We start from the raw sequence: 22,891 nt of genomic DNA on the forward strand, positions 1-22,891 counted from the left end.
TTGGAAAGCACATGGTAAGAGTTCCAAATGGACCAGGATTAGGAATAAAGAATATGTCTGAAACTGTGGGAAGAATTTTAATATCCCAAAGTTTCAGGAAACAGAACCACTCCACCTGATTGGCTCTGTTAGTCCCCACAGTCGAACCATTGACTGGCTGGCAAATTACGCAGACAATGAATGAAGTGGAGCTCTTTAATAAGTGACTGAGTCCACCAGAATTCATACCATTCTGTAGTACCGAGTGCCCTTTGATTGCAGCATGGATTAGGTATTCAGGTGACAGCAAACCCGTGAGCTATAATATTTGCATGAAATCTATCAAACAACAATGTATCGTGGAGTGAAGGTTTTAAATCAGATTCAATCTAACCTGAATGAAATCTGAACTAAGGGCTTGAACCAAACCCATAAGGTAAAACCCAAATTAATTCAAGGTATTTTAACTCCAACATTTCATTTTACAAGTAAACCAAAGCTCTTTATTTTTTAAAAATACTAATTTATACTATTTTCCAAAGAAATTATGCATTTGCTTTGTAATTTAAGACAGTAGAGTAAAACAGCACAGAAACCACTCAAGGGAGACATTTTAGCTCATTCTTTCATTATATATTTATTGAACATCTAATATGTACTATCCTTTCTGTGTTCAGGATATAGTGGTGGACTTCGTAGATTATATTGCTGGCCTCATGAATCTCAAATTCTAATGGAGAGAGAGACACACACACAGAAACCTGGAAAATAAATAAATGCGTGTCAAAATGTCAAACATTAGGTTCTCTTAAAGCAGGGGTTGGCAAACTATGGCCCACAGGCTGTTCCTGTAACTAAAGGTTTATTAGAACATTGTTTACATATTATCTGTATGTCAACTTAAAGAAAAATGCACAACATGAGTTATGAATTTAAGTTTTATTCAGGGTCTTACTGAGGACTTAGCCCGGGAGACAGCTCTGAGGAACTGCTCCGAAGAGGTAGGGGAGGACCCAGCATATATATGAATTTTTTCACTAGGGAATGCTTGTAGTCAAGCATACATCTTGGTAAAAGATTACTGCTAATCACAAAGAACATACCTCAAGCTAATGCTTTTAGTGCTTTTCTATGTATGGGAAGATGCAAGAATCTGGGGTCCTTGAAATTCTTCCTGAGATATGCATCTAACTATATGGGGACCCCTTTATCTAGAGTACCTCATCCTGTTTGTTCATCCTGAATTCCCCTCAGGGCGCACTGTTGGTAGGGAACTGCAGGGGTGGGCATTGACTTAACCCTTGTATAACTGGTTGATGAGCCTAGTTCTTTTGTTCTTTTTTGTTCACATGTGACTGCTTTTGTGCTACAGTGGAGTGTTAAGTAATTGGGACACACATTGTGTGCTCCATAAAGTCTAAAGTATTTGCTGTCTGAGCCTTTACAAGAAAGTTTGCTGGCTCTATGAAGAAACAAGAAGGGTGACAGATGACATGTGCCTGGAGTGGAGAGTTGACTACAAGGTCTGGGGAGGACTCACTAAACCAGTGACATCTGAGTGGAGATCTGAGTAGTGAGAAAAATCTAGACATGGGAAACAAAGTGTTTTAGACAAACAGAACAGTACGGCGATTTTGGTTGGTTTTGTTGTGTGTTTTAGTAAAGTATTGCCTTAAAGGTGATGAACAAGTTACTGGGCTATAACAGTAAGAAAACCTCAAATGGTAAAAAGAAAATACACTAATTTTCAGCTTGTTCCTTGTGCCAGGTGAGAAAAGCATTTTCAAGTTCTCTTTGTATTCTCATTCAAAAGAGGGAATAAGTTCCTTCTAATTCAATAAGTAACTCTACAAAGAAGGAAAGCATTGGTGCACTCCTGGATGACTGCCTTGATTTTGCTGGTAAAGGTAGACTTAAATCCCTACTTTCTTTAGGGAGTCTTTCTCCTTGCTTTCCCTTGTCTCCAATTATGATTTCTTTCACCTTCATGCCTTTGTGCTGATATAACACATCTGCTCAGAATATTGCGGGGTATATCTTTTTCCAGAAATTGTATTCCAATACCATTTGGGGAGAAGCAGAAGGATCAAGATCAGTGTATGTGAATAAGATAATAGGGGAATCCAGAGCATGTATTGGACAGCTCTTGTTTATTTCCACCCGTACTGTAGGTGGCCATTGTTGTTGCAAAGGTGGATACATTGCCGGCCAGAGAGTATTGCTTTTCTTCTGTAATGTTCTATGTCTCCAGGTGGGCCACTTCTCAATAAAGGTTAAAAAACCAACTTCACCTTTTGTGCAGTACCTTACATCAATGTCCCTTTAACTCTCAATTCTAATACGGTATTTGAAACCATTTCAGGTGGAAATCCGCACTTAGCAAGCGTGTCCTTGCCTCTGTTAGAAACCTCATGCTCCAATTTCAGATATTTTCATGATACTTGTGGTGGTCTTGGATGGATAAATTAAATCTGCTTTTCTTTTGATTGCCTTGCTGGCCCTCTTCGTAACTTCACTTTGTATTCCTTTCTGTTCAATACTTTTCAAAGTACTGAGAGTTTAAAGAGGTACAATAAATCCCAGATCAGTTTTTAATGACCACGGTAAGCCTGCTTGTAATATGTCAGTAAGCTGAACCTAAAAGCCAATGGGGAATAGGCCATTTCTGCCTTAGTAATTGCCTCCACAGAAAGATTTATAATGTCATTATCTGAATCTACAAGAAATAACTCATAGAGCTGAAATACCCTAAAAAAAATATTACAATTCTCTTAAAATCTAGTCATTCATAAATGCTAAATCATAAAACTTTTTTCAAGATGTTTTATGTTAAAAGTAAAACCCAGTAAAAATATAAATGCTCGTTTCTTAATCAGATTCCTCATTTTTTATGTAACTGTTTGTAGCTTTGCAGTTTTCTGGGACATATTTACAAACCCAACATTTGGCTGCCAGAATCCCCAACCACTATGAGAAACCATGGTGTCTGAAAAGGCATTTCTCGTCACCTTTTTATCTCTGTGTGATAGCAGGGAGTGAGGAGGAAGAGGGTTAGTTAGTATGGCAATAAAATTAATTTCAGCAATAAAAGTCACCTTTTCCCCCTAATTTCTCCCTGAAAAAAACGCACTAAACTTCCTGCCAAATGCACCACAGAGCTGTTTTAAGCCATTTCTTGCAGCTTTCCTTTCACCTTAGCATTTCCAAATCAAGAAAAGATCAGTCACTTCTTTCAAATAGCAGGAAACATCCTCCCCAATTTGTCCAGAGTTTAATAAAATCCTGGTATTGCCATGTCTCCTTGTCTCCCCACGCCATAAAACAGCAACATTTATACTCATTTCTGCAGTGCAAAAATGTTCTTTGGAGTAGAGAATCTATTACAGTTTAAAAAGGACACTTGAGATGTTTTTCATAATTTGTAAAATCACATTTTCTCCTTTTAACTACAGTAATTTGGTGCAAACGTGAACATTGAATTAAAGCTCTTTTCAGGATTTTTCCCCTTCTTCTGGCAGCCTACTCAAGATTGGGATTTGATCCATATTTTTAATATCTAAGATTGCAGCTAAGTCTTTGTGTAGGGGAAAAGGGGGAGGGAAGACGGTGATTTAAAAGCACTTGGAATAGAAAACGAATCTTGTGTCTTTTGTTTGCCATTCCTGTTGCCACTTCATGAGTCAACCACCATCACTCCATTCCTTGATTATTATTTTCCACTTTGGCATTTCTGTAAATAGTAACTCTTAAGTATATCTTGAGGTATCTTGATTCAACATATCCAAAACTGAACTAACCTTCCTCCCAGAAAAGTGCTGATCTCAGTGAATCACGATGCCCATCGATCTGTTTCCTAAGAACCATAAACCCAGGCAGAAAGGCAAAACACCATGTCTCCCATTCTCTTAGCACCCACATCCCAATAATCACCAAGAAGAGTTCTGCCCCTATATATGAATATTTTCTTCCATCACTACCACCACTGACACCTTAGCAATTTCTTACCTGGACTGTTAAAACTACTCCTAACTGATTATCCCATATCCCTTTTTATCCACAAGCCACACAAGAGCCAAGGAGATCTTTGAAAAAGCCAAATCTGATCACAAGCCCCTCCAGTGGCTTTTTGATACTGTCTGGATAAAATTCAAAGTCTTTTTCATGGCTCCCTTTGAAATATGATCCCTGATGGACTCTATGACTTCATGATACTGTTCTCTCCACCCTCGGCCCATTCCAACCGTTCTGGCCACCTTCTGGTTCCTGAGGTACATCCATGTTCTCTTATCTCACTGGCCCCACAAATGTTAGTCCTTCTACCTGGAACAATCTTCTCTCCCCCTACCTTTTTGTCTTACCCAGTTCCTTCCCGTAATGTGGGTCTCAGAAAAGTCCTCCTTAACTCCAGGCTCTTGGAGAGCTTCCCTTGTGATAAGCTGTCTTAACCTCATCTCCTCTCATGTACCATTCACCACACTTGGCATCGCTTGCTAAATCCTGGTCCCCTCATCTGCAAGCAGCATCATGGTAGGAAATTCAGCGGTGCATCCTCAGCTACTAGTAAAGAGGACCTCCATAAATAGCTGATGAATGAACCAACAATATAACAGTTTCACAATTCATCTTTCTATGTCCATCTCTACCCCATTCATCCATCCCCTCAACAAATATTTACTGAAACTTATAAATGCCATGCACCATACTAAGCATCAGGAGGAACTCGTGACAAGCGAGGAGTGAACAAGACACAGTCAGTGGTGGGGAAGCACAAAAACAAAGAAGAGAGTTGATATAATATAATTTTAGATAGTGATAAGAGCTATGAAGAAAATACACCATAATCACACCATCATACTTCAAGGATGTAGAATGTGAGCTGAGAGCTAAATGCCGAGAAGGAACTGATCATGGAAAGATCCAGAGAAAAACAAGTTCAAGCCAGAGTTCTAGCAAGTAGAGGGTTCCTTTTGTAGAAACAAGATTTGTGTATTCAAGAAAGACAGGACGGCTGGGGCATTGTGATTTGGGAGCACAGATGCCTAAATGAGGTAGGGACTGAATCACACAAGGCCGAAGAAACGGCAGTGTGGAACATGCATTTTATTTAAGTGCGATAGGAAACCATCTGACAGTTTTTTGTTTTTTGTTTTGTTTTGTTTTTATATTTATGGCGGCGTTGGGTCTTCGTTGCTGCTCACGGACTTCCTCTAGCTGCAGAGAGCAGGGGCCACTCTTCATTGCAGTGCACGGGCCTCTCACCGCAGTGGCCTCTCCTGCTGCAGAGCACGGGCTCCAGGAGTGCAGGTCTCAGCAGTTGTGGCTCACGGGCTCCAGAGCGTGGGCTCAGTAGTTGTGGCACACGGGTCTAGTTGATCCGCGGCATGTGGGATCTTCCCCAGGCCAGGGATCGAACCCATGTCCCCTGAATTGGCAGGCGGACTCTCAACCACTGCGCCACCAGGGAAGTCCCCCATCTGACGGTTTTAAGTGAGGGAACAACATGATCAGAGTTTTGTTTTAAAAGAATAAGTCTGTCTGCCTTCTGGAAAATGAATTAGATGGGGACCATGAGTAAAAGCCAAGGTAGGAATAAAACTCAAATTTCATCACATGATGTTTAAGGTCTCCTAAATTCTGGCCTCTGCTACCCCATTAGGCTTCCTTCTACTTAATCCTTGATGGTCACTCACTCTATCTGGTAGGCACATGGCACCTGGAACCCACCCTACATGTTTTCTTTCTAGCCTCTATTGAATATAGTTTCCACTTTTTCCAATTTCCCTGAGACTATGTTCCCTTCTTCAAATCCCATCTTCTATCTTAAGACTTCAGAACACACTGGGCCATAGAAAACTTTCTTCCTCCTGAACCTTTTACTTTAAAAAAAAAAAAAAAAGCAGATATACCTCTTGCCACCTCTTGGATTATTGCTTTGTATTATCGTCTACCTCTTGTTTAGTTATTTCATTTTCCATGTGCGCGCATATGTCCCATTTCCCCAACCACACTGTAAAACCCCTGAGGGCAAAGACTTTCCTTATGCTTCTGTAGACCGCCCCCACCAGTGCCTGGTACCATGCCATCCCCGCAGCACGGCAGTCTATACGTTGATATGCTGTGGAGAAAGCACTAAATGCACTTGTCAGAACTGAGAGAAACATCAAGTTGCCTCATGACTAGGTAAGTAAAGGAGTTGAAAGGAGACTGGCTTTTTTTTTAAGACTGTTTTTTAATAGCTTCTTTCCTGGAAGCCTCTTTTCTATAAAAACCACCAAGCTCTGAGTAGAATCAGAATCAGATATGGAATGTGAAATAAGCTGGATGTGCTGTTGATCATTAGCTCCGGAAGTCTAATCTGGCTTGAGATCAGAGATTTAGAACTAAGCCCCTCTGAAGGAGCAGCTCAAAAAAGCCCAGTAAGGAAAAGGTTGCATGCTTGGCTTGGCCCTGGATAAATCAGATGTTCACACAATGTGAGGTTTAAAGGTGGATTGTGGATAATAGGATTGAAGCCAGAGAAAGGTAAATCCTGGTGAAAAGAGAAAGACATCAGTAAAGACTGCTGCATTGCACGTGAGGACATCTACAGAACCATCTGTCAGAACCACGCATTACAAATTCACATGAAGGAAGGGTAAGAGATCTCTAGTCCACTGTATAAAGAATGTGGCTCTAGTGGCTACTGGGAAAATACCACTATTTTTTCTACGGGAAACAAAGAGGCAATTCAGGAAAGATGGATGGAAAAGTCATAAACTGTTTCCCTGGGATTAAGGAGAAGCTAGAACCCCTCCCACATCTTCTAAATCTACAGACTTGGAAGACTATTAATTGTACAAGCTCTAGAGCAGGCTCTCTTCATCACGGCATCACTGACATTTGGGGCCAGATAATCCTATGTGTTGGTGGGCCGTCCTGTGCGCTGGTGGCTCCTTAGCAGCATCCCTGGCCTCTACCCACGAGAGGCCCAGAGCACCTCCCCGACTCAGTTGCAACCAAAAATGTCTCCAGATGTTACTAAGTGTCTCCTGGCAGGAGGGAGGCAAAATCACCTCCAGCTGAAAACCTCTAGGCTACAGTCAGACAGACTTGGGTTTAAATTTCAGATTTGCCATTTCCTCATCTGTAAAATGAGGATAAATACGATGCACCTTCAAGAGTTTGGGTGAATATTTAATGGATAAGGTAAATAAACCATGAGCACACTTCTGGCACACAGAAAATGCTCAACAAATATTAGCCATCACTAATATCGTTGTTATTATTTATTGACCATGGTCCTGGCAGATAATTCCACTCCCTGATTATTAGTTTTAACTCTTTTAAGTGATGTAAAGAAAACGCAGTTTATTCCATGTGGTATTATTTCTCTTCCCTGCAAATGAGGAATAATGTATCTCTCACCCCGTAATTTCTCACAAGTGAGCCCAAGGTCCCTGAATTCTCTTAACCTCAGACTACAAATAACTTGGGTATTAAGGAAATCTAATATTTGCCTTCTTTTTAAAAAAAATGCTCATTTTTTTCTCATCTTCAATTTCCAGATGAAATAGTAGACGAATGTCACGCATACCAATTATCTAATTGTGAAACTGATCTTTACTTAAAGCATCCATGTTTTTGACATAAATAGTCATGAAGTGGTAAGTTTTCAGCATGATTGTTGGTCTGATTGCTGAGTGCCGGATACCAGAGGCTAAAGAGCTTTTAGCCTGAAAAACTACTTCAGTTGAGGGAAAATCACTTAAAGTAAATTAAAATAAACTATGTCCTCAGTGCTGGCCTTAGGTAATCTCCAACTTGTGTGTTAGAATTAGTGATATTGTGGAGAACCAGAAATGGGGAATGAGATGGAGTACAGAAAAAAAATTATTTAATTTTAGTTCTTCTATGACTGACTCTGTTTCATATTGTTTTTAAACTGAGGAAGAGATATGAATGAAAGAGTATGAATGGTTCTTATAATATTGTGATTTATAAGAAATATATATTTGGTCATTCAGATGACCAAATATATATTGCTCATACGTATTTGATCTTCATCCACAATTCCTAGCTCACAGCTTCCACAACCCTTGTACTGTCCTGTTCAGAGGGATAAAGGTGTCTTAGGTTATGTGAATGAGGTGACTTTTAGAAGCACCTAAGGATGGAGACTTGTTGCCAGAAGAACCAATCAGGTGATTGGAAGTTTGGTACTTTCAGTCCCACCCCTTGATTTCCAAAGAGGGGAGGGGTTTGAGGTTGAATCAGTCCCCATGGACCAATGATTTAGTCAATCATGATTATGTAACAAAGTCTCCATGAAAACTCAAAAGGACAGCTTTTTGGTCCTTCTTCTTCAGAGAGCTTCTGGTTGGAGAAACAGAATGCTTCTTTGGGAACCATGCCAGGCCCCGTGCTCCAGGAGGACAGGAGCTCCTTTGTTTGGGACCTCATCGGATGTATCTCTTGATCTGATGATTGGTTCTAACCAATTAATCAAATACAAGGAGGGGGTTGTCAGAGCCTCTGATTTATAGTCAGTTGGTCAGAAGCACAGGTAACAACCTGGACTTGCAACTGGCATCTGAAGTAGAGGGTGGTCTTGCAGGACTGAGCCCTTTCTTTTGTGGAATCTGATCTTATCCCTGAGTAGATAGTATTAAAATTGAGTTGAATTCTTTGGACACCCTGCTGGCATCCAAGGATTGCTTGTTGGTGTGGGGGAGCTTTCACACATACGTTGGAATTGGGTCCAGGAACGCTTTACAGGCCTCTGATTTGTAAATAAACTCCTTTTCTCTTATATGTGAACTTTATAGTTACGCCTGCCAACAAATAGCAAAATTGTGCAGGTAAACACTGTTTCCATGTAAAACAATTAGATAAGCAGAAATCCTAAGACACTTAACCAAAAAATGTATCTGTTCATCAAGGTGGTTCTTCAAGACTGGCAAACATTTTCTGTAAAAGGCCAAGTAGTAAGTATTTTAGATATTGTGGGCTGTACACTACTTGGTTCTGCTGTTGCAGCACAAAAGCTGCTTTAAAAATATGTAAACAGGGCCTCCCTGGTGGCGCAGTGGTTGAGAGTCCGCCTGCCGATGCAGGGGATACGGGTTCGTGCCCCGGTCTGGGAGGATCCCATATGCCGCGGAGCGGCTGGGCCCGTGAGCCATGGCCGCTGAGCCTGCGCATCCGGAGCCTGTGCTCCACAACAGGAGAGGCCACAACAGTGAGAGGCCCGCGTACGGCAAAAAAAAAAAAAAAAAAAAAAAAAAAAATATGTAAACAAATAAGCGTGGCTGTGTTTCAATAAAACTTTATCTGCAAAAAGAGGCAGCAGGTTGCATTTTGCCCAAAGGCCCTACTGTGTCAACCCGTGACCAACGCAGAACTCCAGTGAATGGCTTATCCTTAATACCAATGGTCTTTATGATTATATCTGACTTCGTGCAAATACCCTTAGGGAAATGATAAACACCACTAGAGACCTTTTTATTTTCATGCGACTGCACCGAATGGTTGAAAAGGTTGATGTTCACTTAAACAGAATTATTCCAATGTCTTTGCAGACTAAAAAAGCCTAGTATGGAGCAGTACATTTAATTTAATTTTTCCCCTCTAAAAATAAAAAGAAGTCATATTAAGAAATCCTATCACTCAATGCTGAGAGGAAGCTCCTTCAAGTCTTCAGTGCCATAGTAATTACTGGCAAAGGACCCCTGATGAGAGATCATTGAGAAATGGAAAATGTATCCAAAAACTAATAAAAACCCAGTCAACTGCTATTAGATATCTCTAAATAGAATGCAAGGAGGAGAGAAAGAGAATTACAGGGTTGCTGCAGGCACCCAGCTCAAAGAGAAAGTCTGGGAGAGGACTTCCAGAGGATGACTGTGGGCAAAGAGCCTTGGAGGCACAGAAGGGGATCTACAATTTCTCCTAGGATGTGGGTTTGGAATACAGTTCGTAGTCCTAATATATGGATGTTAATGCTACAGGTCAGGAAAGTAGGAAGGCAAGAAAGGAGAAAAATGTCATTATCTTGAAAGTAGCCATATTCATTGAAATAGTTTATAATTTTAAACTGTACATGGAAAGAAAGAAAAAGAAAGAAAGAAAGAAGAAAGAAAAAGAAAAAACAGATAGAAGTAGAGAGGGAAAGAGGGAGGGAGAGAGGGAGGAAGGAGGGAAAGAAGAGAGAGAAGCAGCTGAGCAAACCATGAAATCAGAACATATAATAGAGAAGACTTATACCTAATTAATATGGAAGAATACTGGGGACCAGGCATGACTCTTTACATAAGAAGTAGTAATTGTGTGCTGGGCTAAATTCTTCCTCATGTAGGAGACCTTGAAAGAAGGCCTTTATGCGGTAGAGATGGTACAATGACTCATGACGAGGTAATGCACCCTTCTGTATCAGAAGGGAACCCTCTGGGTGATATCATGGAGCTGCCTCACCATCAGAAAAGAGATTCCTGCATTTTCTCTTGGAAGCACCTCTGGGTGGATTTGTGAATTTATTTATTTATTTATTTATTTATTTTTGGCTGCATTGGGTCTTCGTTGCTGCGCGCAGACTTTCTCTAGTTGCGGCAAGTGGGGACTACTCTTCGTTGCGGTGCGCGGGCTTCTCATTGCGGTGGCTTCTCTTGTTGTGGAGCACAGGCTCTAGGCACACGGGCTCAGTAGTTATGGCGCACGGGCTCTAGAGCGCAGGCTCAGTAGTTGAGGTGCACGGGCTTAGTTGCTCTGCGGCATGTGGGATCTTCCTGGACCAGGGCTTGAACCCGTGTCCCCTGCATTGGCAGGTGGATTCTTAACCACTGAGCCACCAGGGAAGCCCCTGGATTTGTAAATTTTTGCATGTAACAATCTTTATCCTGACTAGAGATCATGAAACACAGAAACCACCAAAGTTCTAGAGAAAGTGGCTTTTACCACGGTTGTGATTGCTCACCAGGTATCCATGTGATCCTCAACACTTCTCAGCCTCTTTGGCAGACAGGGTGGGGCCACGTGACTGGGCTAAGGTCAGCAGAATTCTCCTGGAAAGGATGTGTCCTGTGCACATACCTGGCACTCTAAAATGACCCGTTCCACCCTCTATTGCTCTCTCTCTCTTTGTCGTGGTGCCCTCAGAGGATACATGCTCCAGATGCATAGCTAAAGCATGGGAGCAGCCCAGATCATGAGTCAATATTCAGGAAGAGCCATGTGGGAGACTCACTCAACCCCCAACTGACTGTGACGTGAGTGAGAAATGTACCTCTTTGTTATTGAACCAGTGTATTTTCAGGGTTTACTGGTCACTTCAGCATTGGTGAGCACTGCCCTGGCACAGCTAATCATCCCACTCTGGCCATACCAATTAGAATCCTTTCAGATAAAGGTGACAGAAAGCCCAACTCAAACTGACTTGAGCAAAAAAGGAATCCAGGCACGCCTGGGTCCGGAGCTTAAACAATGTAAATAGGAATCCCATTTTCTCCAGCTCTTGTCTCTGCTTTCAGGGTCCACTGGGGACCTTCAGAAGCCCTAGGCTCTTCCCAGTGACAAAATAACTGCAGCACCTTCAGATCCCATCTCCCCATGGAAAAATCCCGAGCAGTAGAGAATCCTTTTCTGGTGATACACACAAACCTCAGGGTTTACCGTGACTGAGCCAGCTCAGCACACCCTGAACTGGAAGTCACTCTTGGCTAAATGCAACGCCAAGGTCAGCTTTGCCTGAGGCATATGCTCAGTCCCTTCAGCTGAGGGAGAAACCTTCTTTAGGACATGCGGACTGAGTCCAGAGAGGAGGGTTTCCCCCCGTGGAAACGTGCCTGTTGTGGGAAGGCAAGGGAAGAACTGGAGATGTGAAACTGTGATCTCTAAGGACCCACGGTGGAAGGCACTCACAACTCTCGTATTCAGCTGGAGCCCGAAGTGTCATTCTCTAAGTCTTCTCATTTAACCCTCTCAGTTTGCAGACTGGGGAGCTCCAGTGATTGGATGATGCTCTCATGTTTGAGGCTACATTGGGAACGTAGTTACTCACGAGAACAATGTCGACTGTTTATCCAAACATATCAGTTAATGCTCATAATCCATATTTTTAAAATTGCTCGTTTACTTTGAGATAGCAGAGCAGCTGAACAGCACCAGCTTCTGTGATTCAGAGAAATTTTTCTACATCTTAGTTTGACCTTTACCGGTCTCTCTAAGTGTGACCTTGGGCACTCCACCTGCCCTCTCAGAATCTCAGATTCTTCCCTGTTGAATGGAGTGAAAATGATTATTGTGTAAGGCTGTTGCAAGGATTGGAGAATAACGTACAGAAAGAGCCTGGCACGGTGCCTGATACAGGCTAGGCACTCAATAAGAATTAGTTTTCTTTCATTTCTTATCATTTTCATTATTCTGCTTCCATGGTGTCTGGTATCCCATAAACTCTCAACAAGTAAACTAGCAGTCATTACTGATAGTTTTATAAATGTTTGCAGAGTAGACAAAATAATTAGTGAATGGATAGAAGAAAATAGAGGGAAGGAGGAAGAGAAGAGGGAGGATCGAGGAGGGAAGGGGGAGGAGAAAGGAAGTGAACAGATTTCATTCACTTAATAAACATTCTTGAAGGACTAATATGTGGCAGTTATCATGAAGAGTGTACATTGATAAAAGAGATTTAACCCTTCCCTTCTGGAGTTTACAGCCTAGTAAGAAAAAGAGGTGATGAACAATTATACATAAAAATAAATATATGTGCATCTATTGAGAAAATAAATATCAAGGAAACTAAAGGGATGCAATATTAAGTAACAGTTCATATACCTGGTAGATAGAATGGTCAAGGAAACCTCTCTAAATAGGTGACAATTAAGCCAGGAGTTAAACATTAAATTGTATCAGTTATCAGTAGTACTGACACTAGTATCATTCACTTAGTGTAAAATTATAAGCACATAATTCAAAAATATTTATAAAAGTTAACCACAATAATTATTTTTAATAAATGTTAAACTCAGTAATATCCATGCATTCAAAAAACATTTATTAACTACCAATATAAACAGATTCAGCCAACTGATGGCTTTGCATCTTGAAATGAAGGTGATAAACGCATGAGCCAACTAAGATGAGACAATTCTTCCCAATGTCCACATAAGACAGCACGAATACATATGCAAAGAGTGCATATCTCTTTATATTTCTATTACAAACTGTCCAAGTTTGTTTCAGCCAAAAACTTCTCTGCTAACATTAAAGTTATTACTGTCTATCAATAAGTGATAATGGAATGATGTCTTTATTCTGTGCATTTCCTAATTCCTTCTAATAAAATATAAGCTCTCAAAGGGCATTGCAACTTTATGCCTGTCTCCCCACTACATCTCCAGCACCTAGAAAAGCACTTGACACGTGCTAGGCACTCAATAAACTGCTGTTGAGTGAATGAATTAATACATGGATAGATGTGTTTGTGTTTCTCCAAATATATTTGCATTACAGACTTGTGATTTCACACTGAGTTTAGTCAATGTTTTTTAATACACTGACACTTAACAATCAAGACGCAGAGTCTTACTTATGCTAACAAATGCTGATTCCTCCTAATACACAGTATTGCTTTTCCCAGCTCTGAATATTAGCTTCTCATTCAATCTTTATGACCTATATTTCTGAATAAATAAATAGGTTCCCTTGTGTACTAGCGTCTATTGTAAAACTGATCACTATGGTTTTATTTCATTAGGGGCTGGATACACGATTAGAAACCTTCTAGGAAATAAAAAACCATGACAAGAGCATACAAATAACTGTGGGAGTGGAACCATACTCTGACAAAATACATGGGTCTCCACATGGCTAAAGCCCCACAAGGGTCATGAAAAGAGGGAGGTCAGAAGTAGACCTTCAATATTCTTGAAGAACCAGTCATAGTTGAATTGGTATGTTTTAGTTATTTTGGCAACCAGACCTGCAACCTGAATAAGATACTGCTGCTCTAGCAGAACAAAAGAACCATTAATGACACCCACTAACCCGTGTAATTCTCACTTACACCTCTTTATTACCTTCCATATCCTCTGTGTGATGCATTACACAATCCATTAATTGTTAACACACACGCAAGTCAAGATCTTTTATTATGCGAGGTCATCAGTCAGTGATAACAGAGATATTGATGTATTAGGTTCCTCATCAGAAGTTGAGCAACATTTCCACTCAAGATGATAGACCTTTAAAACATACTCAGTAATATTGACTCTCAGTCTTCTGTTGCTTTTCTCTGAATGTGCATTTAGAGCTTTATACATCTTATCTATCCACCCACACATTCATTAAACATTCAGCGTTAATTTTCTACTCTTATAGACAGGATCATGCCTGTCTTGTTCACTGCTGTATCTTGAGGATCTAGAACATAGTAGGAGCTCAATAAGCTGTTGGGATTGAAAATAAGTGAATAAGAATGTGGTAAGCAGAATTCTAAGTTGGCCCCCATGACCTTCATCCCGTGGTGTTACTTCTGTGATAATGTCACCTTATATGACAAAGGGATTTTGCAGATGTAATTAAGGCTAATAATCCATCAACCTTAAAATAGGAAGATTATCTGTGGGGACCTAATGTAATCACATGAGAGCTTGAAAAGCAGAGAATTTTCTATGGCTAAGAACAGAACGGGAGGTCAGAGAGTTTCAAAGGAAAAATCAAAGTACTTATTCACTGACTTTTTAATAGCTTTATTGAGGTATAATTGATATATGAAGAAGTGCACAAATGTGAAGTGTATAATCTGATAAGCTTGGACATATGCAAACACCCGTGATACCATCACCATAATCAAAATAATACATATAACAGTTGTCACAACTTCCAGAGTTTCCTTGTGCTTTTTTTTTTTAAGAACACAACATAAGGTCTATGCTCTTAAATTCTGAAGTGTATAACTGCACATTGCTAACCATAGGCAAGTCTCTAGAACTTATTCATCTAGCATAACTGAAACACTGTACCCACTGAATAGCTAAAGTACTTCACCCCCTAGCCTCTGGCACCCACTATGGTATTCTTTGCCTCTATGAGTTTGACTATTTTGGATACCTTGTATAAGTGGAACCATGCAGTATTTGTCCTTCTGTGATGGGCTTATTTAATTTAGCATAAATTAAAATTAATAAATTTCCTCGAGGTTCATGCATGTTGTTGCAAATGGCACGATTTCCTTCTTTTTGAGGCTGAATAATGTCCCACTGTCTGTCTATACTGATGGAGGAAGCCATGAGAGTTCCAGAGAGTGGTCCCTAGGACTCAAAGTGACCACCAGCTAAGAGCCAGCAGGAAAGCAGAGACCCCGGTCCCACAGCCACAGGAAACTAAGTTCTGAATGAGCCTGTAAGAAGATTTTCCCCAAGGGCTCCAGATAAGACCCCAGCCCATGTAACACCATAATTTCATTCTTGTGAGACCCTAATTGCAGAACCCACTTGAACCCACAAAGACTTCTGACTTACAGAGCTGTGAGATAATACACAGGTGTTCTTTTAAGCCACTAAATTTGTGACTATTTTTTACACATGATAGATAACCAATACAGGGGAGACTTGGGGAAGATATCAGTAGCAGCGACAGCAAAATATTTTAATCTCCTGAAATCCTTACATAAAAATAAATAGAGCAACTAAATAGCAAAACCATGGACAACGTATACAACAAACGCAGGTAATAAAGCACCTACACAAATTCCAAATTTCAAGTGGGAGGATGAGGAAAAGAGCCTCAAGTCTTCAGTGGGTCAGATAGCACAAAGGAAGCACAGGAAAGAAATGGGATGTCTACAGACCTGAGAATAAGAGAAACACTAAACAGACAATAGGAACTCACTAGAAAGCACAGTGGGCCAGTCTGAGGCCAACAGGGAAGACTGGGGGTACTATAACCACTCTAAGAGCCAGTGAGTGCAACAGGCCACTGTGAGTTCTGAAAGAGGCAGGAGCTAATCTGGGCCACATGAACCCTCGGTGGCAACCAGCCAAAATCCCCTTCCAGGACTGGGCCCCACACTGAGGAGAAACTGCTGGGAAGAGAATCAAAATCATTGTAAATCAACTGTACTCCAGTAAGAATTAAAGTATATATACAAATAAATAAATAAAAATTTTGAAAAATAAAGGTTTGGATAAAAGTGTGCGTGTGTATGTGTGTGTGTTGGGGGAGGGGTGGAATAAGAGCCAGAAAAATCTCAGAAAGTAAGCCACCATACTTGTGATATACATGAAAACAACAGATGAGGAGGCTCTGTGAGATTAGAAAAATTATCCCAAGCCACATTTCCTTCTAAAAGTTCAGGAGAACTAATTTCATACAAAAATGACAACAGAAAAGTATTGAGGTCAGATCCCTTGTAGCATTACAAGAGAAAAAAGAGAACCAAGAACCAATAACATTCTTACAGAGATGAAAGAAAGCCAGAAAGACACACCCACAAAACAGATCAAAACTGTAGCCTACAACATTATAGAATAAAATTATACCAGATTGGGGGAGAAAAAGAGCACAGATCAGAATTAGATAACTCAGAAATGAGGTAAAAGAAAACAAGACATAGTTACAAATAAAAAAATATCATTTAAAAATGAAAGCTAAACTAGAAAAAATACAAGATTAAAATAAATATAAGAATTAATACCATATATGGTGTCATAAGATAAGTAAAAGGCTTAAAATTAAATTTTTAAAATTAAAAAGGAAAAAAGAAGATAAAATATTTCAAGAGAGAGAACAAATACTAAAGATAGGCAGAGAAGGTCCAAACATCGATGGAAAAGAGGAGTTCCTAAAGAAGAAAATCAATGAAAGGGAGCAGAACAAATGCCAAAATATGTAATTTAGGAAAATTCCTGAAATTAAAAAATATGTATTTGAAACTCAATATTGAAAGGCACACCATACACCTGAAAATAGCAACCTGGACTGATAATCTCCAATATGTATTCAAATAAAATCTAATGGACTATAAAGCAAAAAAATATATATCATTTGGACATTAAAGCAAAAAAAGAAAATTATCTATAGAGGAAAGAAAATAATTGTATCAGGTTTTTGACAGCAACATTTTATGCCAGAAGAAAATGAAGTCCCATACTTAAGATATTCAAGGAAAGAAAATGTGAGCCTAGGATTTTATATCCAGCAAAACTGGCCTCCATGTATAAAGGGAACTATTACCAATGTGCAAGAACTCAGGGTAAAATTCAGAACCTCCACAAACTACAAATTATGGATCAGACTCGGTGTCAAAGAAGCAAAGGAAAAAAGTGGGTCATCTGCTAAACCTTTTGAGTGCTTCTGAAGAATCTACTAGATAATGAGTTCAGACAAAATGACTAGAGGCATCTCTGAAAGGACTGGTTATGGAGATTAAACATACTGTTACTTACAGGTTTAAGATTAAGGAAGGCTAAAGGGGAGAATACAGTTTGCAATGACCACATGCTCAGACCATGTGGTTATAGTACAACAATCATAAAAAAAAATGGGAGGGAGTGTTGAATGAGGAAAATATGTGAAAAATAATTTTAACAGTTTTAAGTAATCATATTGGCAGTAGTGACATTAGTATTGTTATTCCAAGGTCATGTAATCTGTGAAATCTGAACATAAACTAATAAGTAATTATGAGACATTTCAATTTTATTACCTCCTATGAACCCAAGAAAAATTCTCAACAAGGAAGAAAAGAAAATATAGATATAATACAGAAGAGGTTCAGCAAAATCCCGTGGTCCTGAATGTGACTTGGAAGTATCAATAGGAACTCATATGGTACTTTATCTTCTTCTTGGTTCTCTATACTGTAAAAACCAAAAACCAATGACCGACCAAACAAAATGAGCATCCCTAGCACACAGGTCAGGGGTATCATTCCATATCTGGGGCAGAAAATGTAGATGAGTTTAGAATATCTTACACCAGAAAGTGAAGGATTTATCAGGGTCATGTCAGAAGGACTCAGGAGCCAACTGGAAAAGACTCCCACTGGCAAAAACAGAACAATTTGAGCTTCAATAAGGCAACAAATGCAATGGGTTGAAACCCATCATGTATCACATTATGTTATAATAATATTAATTATAATAATAAAACTAAGTGGTATCCCTTTGGAGGATGACAGAGAATCAGTTTAGTGTCCCAAAAACTTATAAAGAGAAAGAATGCAGTATTGATCTTGCCTTTCCTACAGGAACTTCCAGGAACTCAAATGGAAGATGAGGCAAAGTATCTCTTTCTAAAAATATTCCTAGTTATACATAAAAAAATAATTCATTCAATAGAATATCAACATTTTGCAAGTCACAGTGAATTATCAGATGTAAGCATCATGCAACAACAGGTGTGACGTCAAAACAGAGAGAGGGCCAGACATTCTATGCCTCCTGAACACATCACTGCCAAGAGTTTTGCCAGAAAAACTGAACTCAAGTCTGATCAAGTCTCTGGACTCAACTGTCAATTTGCAGGAAATACAGTGAATGGTGGAACATGCTGAGCTGCACCAAGAGAATGCAATTCCAAAATCCAGACTGTGGGAAACCACAGGTTAAATGGCCTGGGTTTTCCACAATTGAACTGTGATGAAAATAAAGTTACAGAGGAGGAACTTATCAACTAAAAGATACTTAACCATAAGCAAAAGGAAAAGACAACTTACAGAATGGGAGAAAATACTTGCAAAAAATGCAACTGACAAGGGCTTAATTTCCAAAACATACAAACAGCTTATACAGCTCAATATCAAAAAAAAAAAACAACCCAATCCAAAAATGGGCAGAAGACATAAACAGACATTTTTCCAAAGAAGATATACAGATGGTCAACAGGCACATGAAAAGATGCCCAACATCGTTAATTATTAGAGAAATGCAAATCAAAACTACAATGAGGTACCACATCACACCGGTCAGAATGGCCATCACCAAAAGTCTACAGAAAATAAATGCTGGAGAGGGTGTGGAGAAAAGGAAACCCTCCTACACTGTTGGTGGGAATGTAAATTGGTGCAGCCACTACGGAGAATAGTATGGAGGTTCCTGAAAAAACTAAAAATAGAGTTACCATATGATCCAGGAATCCCACTCCTGGGCATATAACTGGAAAAGATGAAAACTCTAATTCAAAAAGATACATGCACCTCAATGTTCGTAGCAACACAATTTACAATAGTCAAGATATAGAAGCAACCTAAATGTCCATCGACAGATGAAAGGATAAAGAAGATGTGGTATATATACACAATGGAATATTACTCAGCCATAAAAAACAGTGAAATAATGCCTTTTGCAGCAACATTGATGGACCTAGAGATTATCATACTAAGTGAAGTAAGTCAGACAAGAAAAAGACAAATATCGTATGATATCACTTATATGTGGAATCTAAAACCAATGATACAAATGAATGTATTTACAAAACAGAAGTAGACTCACAGACATAGAAAATAAAGACTTAGGATTACCAAAGGGGAAAGCAGGGAGAGGGATAAATTGGGAATTTGCGATTAACAGATACACAACAAGTGTGTAAAATAGATAAACAACAAGGACCTACTATATCGCACAGGGAACTCTATTCAGTATCTTATAATAACGTATAATGGAAAAGAATCTGTAAAAGATTACATATATATATAACTGAATCACTTTGCTGTACACCTGAAACATTGTAAGTCAACTGTACTTCAATTTAAAAAAAGATATGTATGGGGCTTCCCTGGTGGCACAGTGGTTGGGAGTCCACCTGCCGGTGCAGGGGGCGCAGGTTCGTGTCCCGGTCCGGGAGGATCCCACGTGCCGCGGAGCAGCTGGGCCCGTGAGCCATGGCCGCTGAGCCTGCGTGTCCGGAGCCTGTGCTCCGCAGCGGGAGAGGCCACAGCAGTGGCAAAAAAAAAAAAAAAAAAAGATATGTAAAGTACATACCAAAAAAAAGAAAAGTCAAGGCCTATGGATAAACAGTTGAGTGATAAAAGTATCTGAAAATTCATGGAAATTATCACTATAAAAGTCAAGATTAGGAGTCAACAAATTTTGCTGCAGTAAATACTTTTTAGGCTTTGAGGGCCAGGTAGTCTCTGTCATAACTACTCACCTCTGACATTATAGCGCTGAAGCAGCCATAGACAATAACTAAATAAATGGGCATGGATGTGTTCCAATAAAATTCTGTTTACAAAAATAGGGGCAGACCAATATCGGGTCAAGATCATGGTTACCTTGGAGGAGAGAAAGTGAATTAGGATTGGGATGAAATACCTGAAGGGGTTTCTGGGGTGACCAGCAGAGTTCTGTTTCTTGAGCTGAGTGATTGTTCGGGTTATGTTACTGCATTAAGCTATATAATTCTTACATGTGGTTTTCTGTGTTTCATTTTAAAATAAAAAGGTAGGGCCTCCCTGGTGGCGCAGTGGTTAAGAGTCCGCCTGCCGATGCAGGGGATACGGGTTCGTGCCCCGGTCTGGGAGGATCCCATATGCCGCGGAGCGGCTGGGCCCGTGAGCCATGGCCGCTGGGCCTGCGCATCCGGAGCCTGTGCTCCGCAACGGGAGAGGCCACAACAGTGAGAGGCCCGCATACAGCAAAAAGAAAAAAAAATAAAAAAATAAAAAAAAAATAAATAAATAAAAAGGTAAAATCAAGTGAGTCATGTAGAGAATGACTAAAGATCTGCTATTCTGTTTTTTCTATGAAAGATAACAATCGCCTTCCCTTCCTGTAGTACTTTTTCTTCACAGAAGCCAAGTGAGCCATGAGAGTGGTGGCCTAGTGAGAGTTGGGCCATGACAACATTGCCAGGATTTGGTTCTAGTTTCACTGGCACTGAGTGTGATGGTTAGTTTTAGGTGTCAACTTGGCTAGGCTATAGTACCCATATATAGGGTCAAACACTTGTCTCAATGTCACTGTGATGCTATCTTTTAGATGTATTTAACATTTCCATCAATAGACTTTGAATAAAGCTGGTCACGCTCCATAATGTGGGTGGGCCTCATCCAACCAGTTGAAGGCCTAAGAGAAAGAAGACTGCGGTCCCCTGAGGAAGAGGGAATTCTGCCTTCACGGGGCCTTCGGACTCCAGCTGCAACATCAGCTCTTCCCTGGGTCTCCAGCTGGCCAGCCCACTCCGTGTGTTTCAGACGTGACAGCCCCACTGTTGCATAGGCCAATCCCTTAAAATACACATCCTGTTGATTCCATTTCTCTGAAAAAACACTGACTAACACACTAACTGTGTAACCTTGAACAGGTTACCTACCTTATCTGTGCTCTGGGTGCGTCATCACTAAAATGGGACAGTTGTTGTAGCAAATACAAAAAAGAAAATATATGCCCAATATATTGGGAGGGTTTTCTGAATAGAAGACAAACCTTCCCAGGAAAAGGCCATTTGACTTTTCCCCCACTGTCCTGACATGATAAAAGGATGCCTGGAGGAGTAGCAGCCACCTTGTGACCATGAAGATGAAAACCATATGCTGAGGACTGTGGATGAGCACAAAGGAACCTGGGTCCCTGATGTCAACACTCAGCCATCACACCTGGTCGTGAGAGAAAACTATTAGGCTGAGCCAGAAAATCACTATGGTTCAACTTAATAAATATAATCCTAACCTTCACTTTTATAGTCAAGCACAAAACAACAGACAGAACACTGAGCAAATATGTTTTATGGGGAACAGTGCCTAGAACATAGATGTTGTTATCATTAGCACTGTATGCCGTCCCCCTCCACGCGGGATGTCCCACCACAGCTCAATGCGGCGGCAGCCACAGATCCAGACAATCGTATTCTCAGCCTCAAATCCAGAGGAAAGAAACTGTGTCTCTCCCTTGAGCATCCAACAAAATTCTAGTCAACAGAGATGGGAAATGCTGATCTAGCTTACAGCAGTTAGGGCCCAGGCCTGATGCTAAGAGTTGGGGCTAGAAGTGACCTGATTTAGCAAATAAAAACACAGGATACCCAGTAAAGTTTGAATTTCAGATTAAAAAAATGAATGAATTGTTTTCAGTATAACATGTCTCCCATGCTATATTTGGGAGAAGCTGTACTAAAAAAAATGCTTTGTTTATCTGAAATTCAAGCGTAACTGTGTGTCCTACATTTTAGGACAACATTACTTAGGGCCCATCACACCTAAACATTTGAGCTGAGAGCGTGGTGGGAGCTGTGATTCATTAAATGAAATTCTGGGGCTGTCTTGCCAAAAACAGGTGAGTGGATGCTTGGGAGGGTGGGACACAGGCGCGCGCGCGCGCACACACACACACACACACACACACACACACACACACACACACACTCCCCAAACATTTCATTTTTCGAAATAAAACAAGTCACAGAAACTGCAAGCTGAGTATCTGCAACCTATAGATACAGGAAGACAGTAGGGATGTGAAAAGGCAGGACGTCAGACAAGCACAAAAAATCCTACTTGTATATCTGGTAGTTGTAATCCAACCACACTGATGTTTATGACAAAAATTTCCATTTCTTTTCCTGCAGTCATTCAATGGCTGGCTGAAACCCCCAATAAGACATAAAGGAAATCACAGCAGAGAGTATTAAGATTCAGAAAGAATATAATTATATGATAGGTGTGTGTGTGTGCTGTAAGCTTGCACATATCTATCTCTTTCTTAAAAATAGATTGCATAAAGAAAATCTCTGATTTCATTGAAAACAATAATTATGTCAGTTATGCTAAGAAAAGGATTATAATACTCAGAATTTGGAATACTTGGTAATTCACAGCCTAGTATTCTGCATATTTGTTGCAAACTAGAATACTCTGGTATGTTATATAGTGTGTGTGTATACACATATACATACACACACATATATGTATATCCTTCATTTCTCTCTGGTATTAGCCTGTGAT

Source organism: Mesoplodon densirostris, chromosome 16, assembly GCF_025265405.1.
Source record: "Mesoplodon densirostris isolate mMesDen1 chromosome 16, mMesDen1 primary haplotype, whole genome shotgun sequence".
Classification (NCBI taxonomy): domain Eukaryota; kingdom Metazoa; phylum Chordata; class Mammalia; order Artiodactyla; family Ziphiidae; genus Mesoplodon; species Mesoplodon densirostris.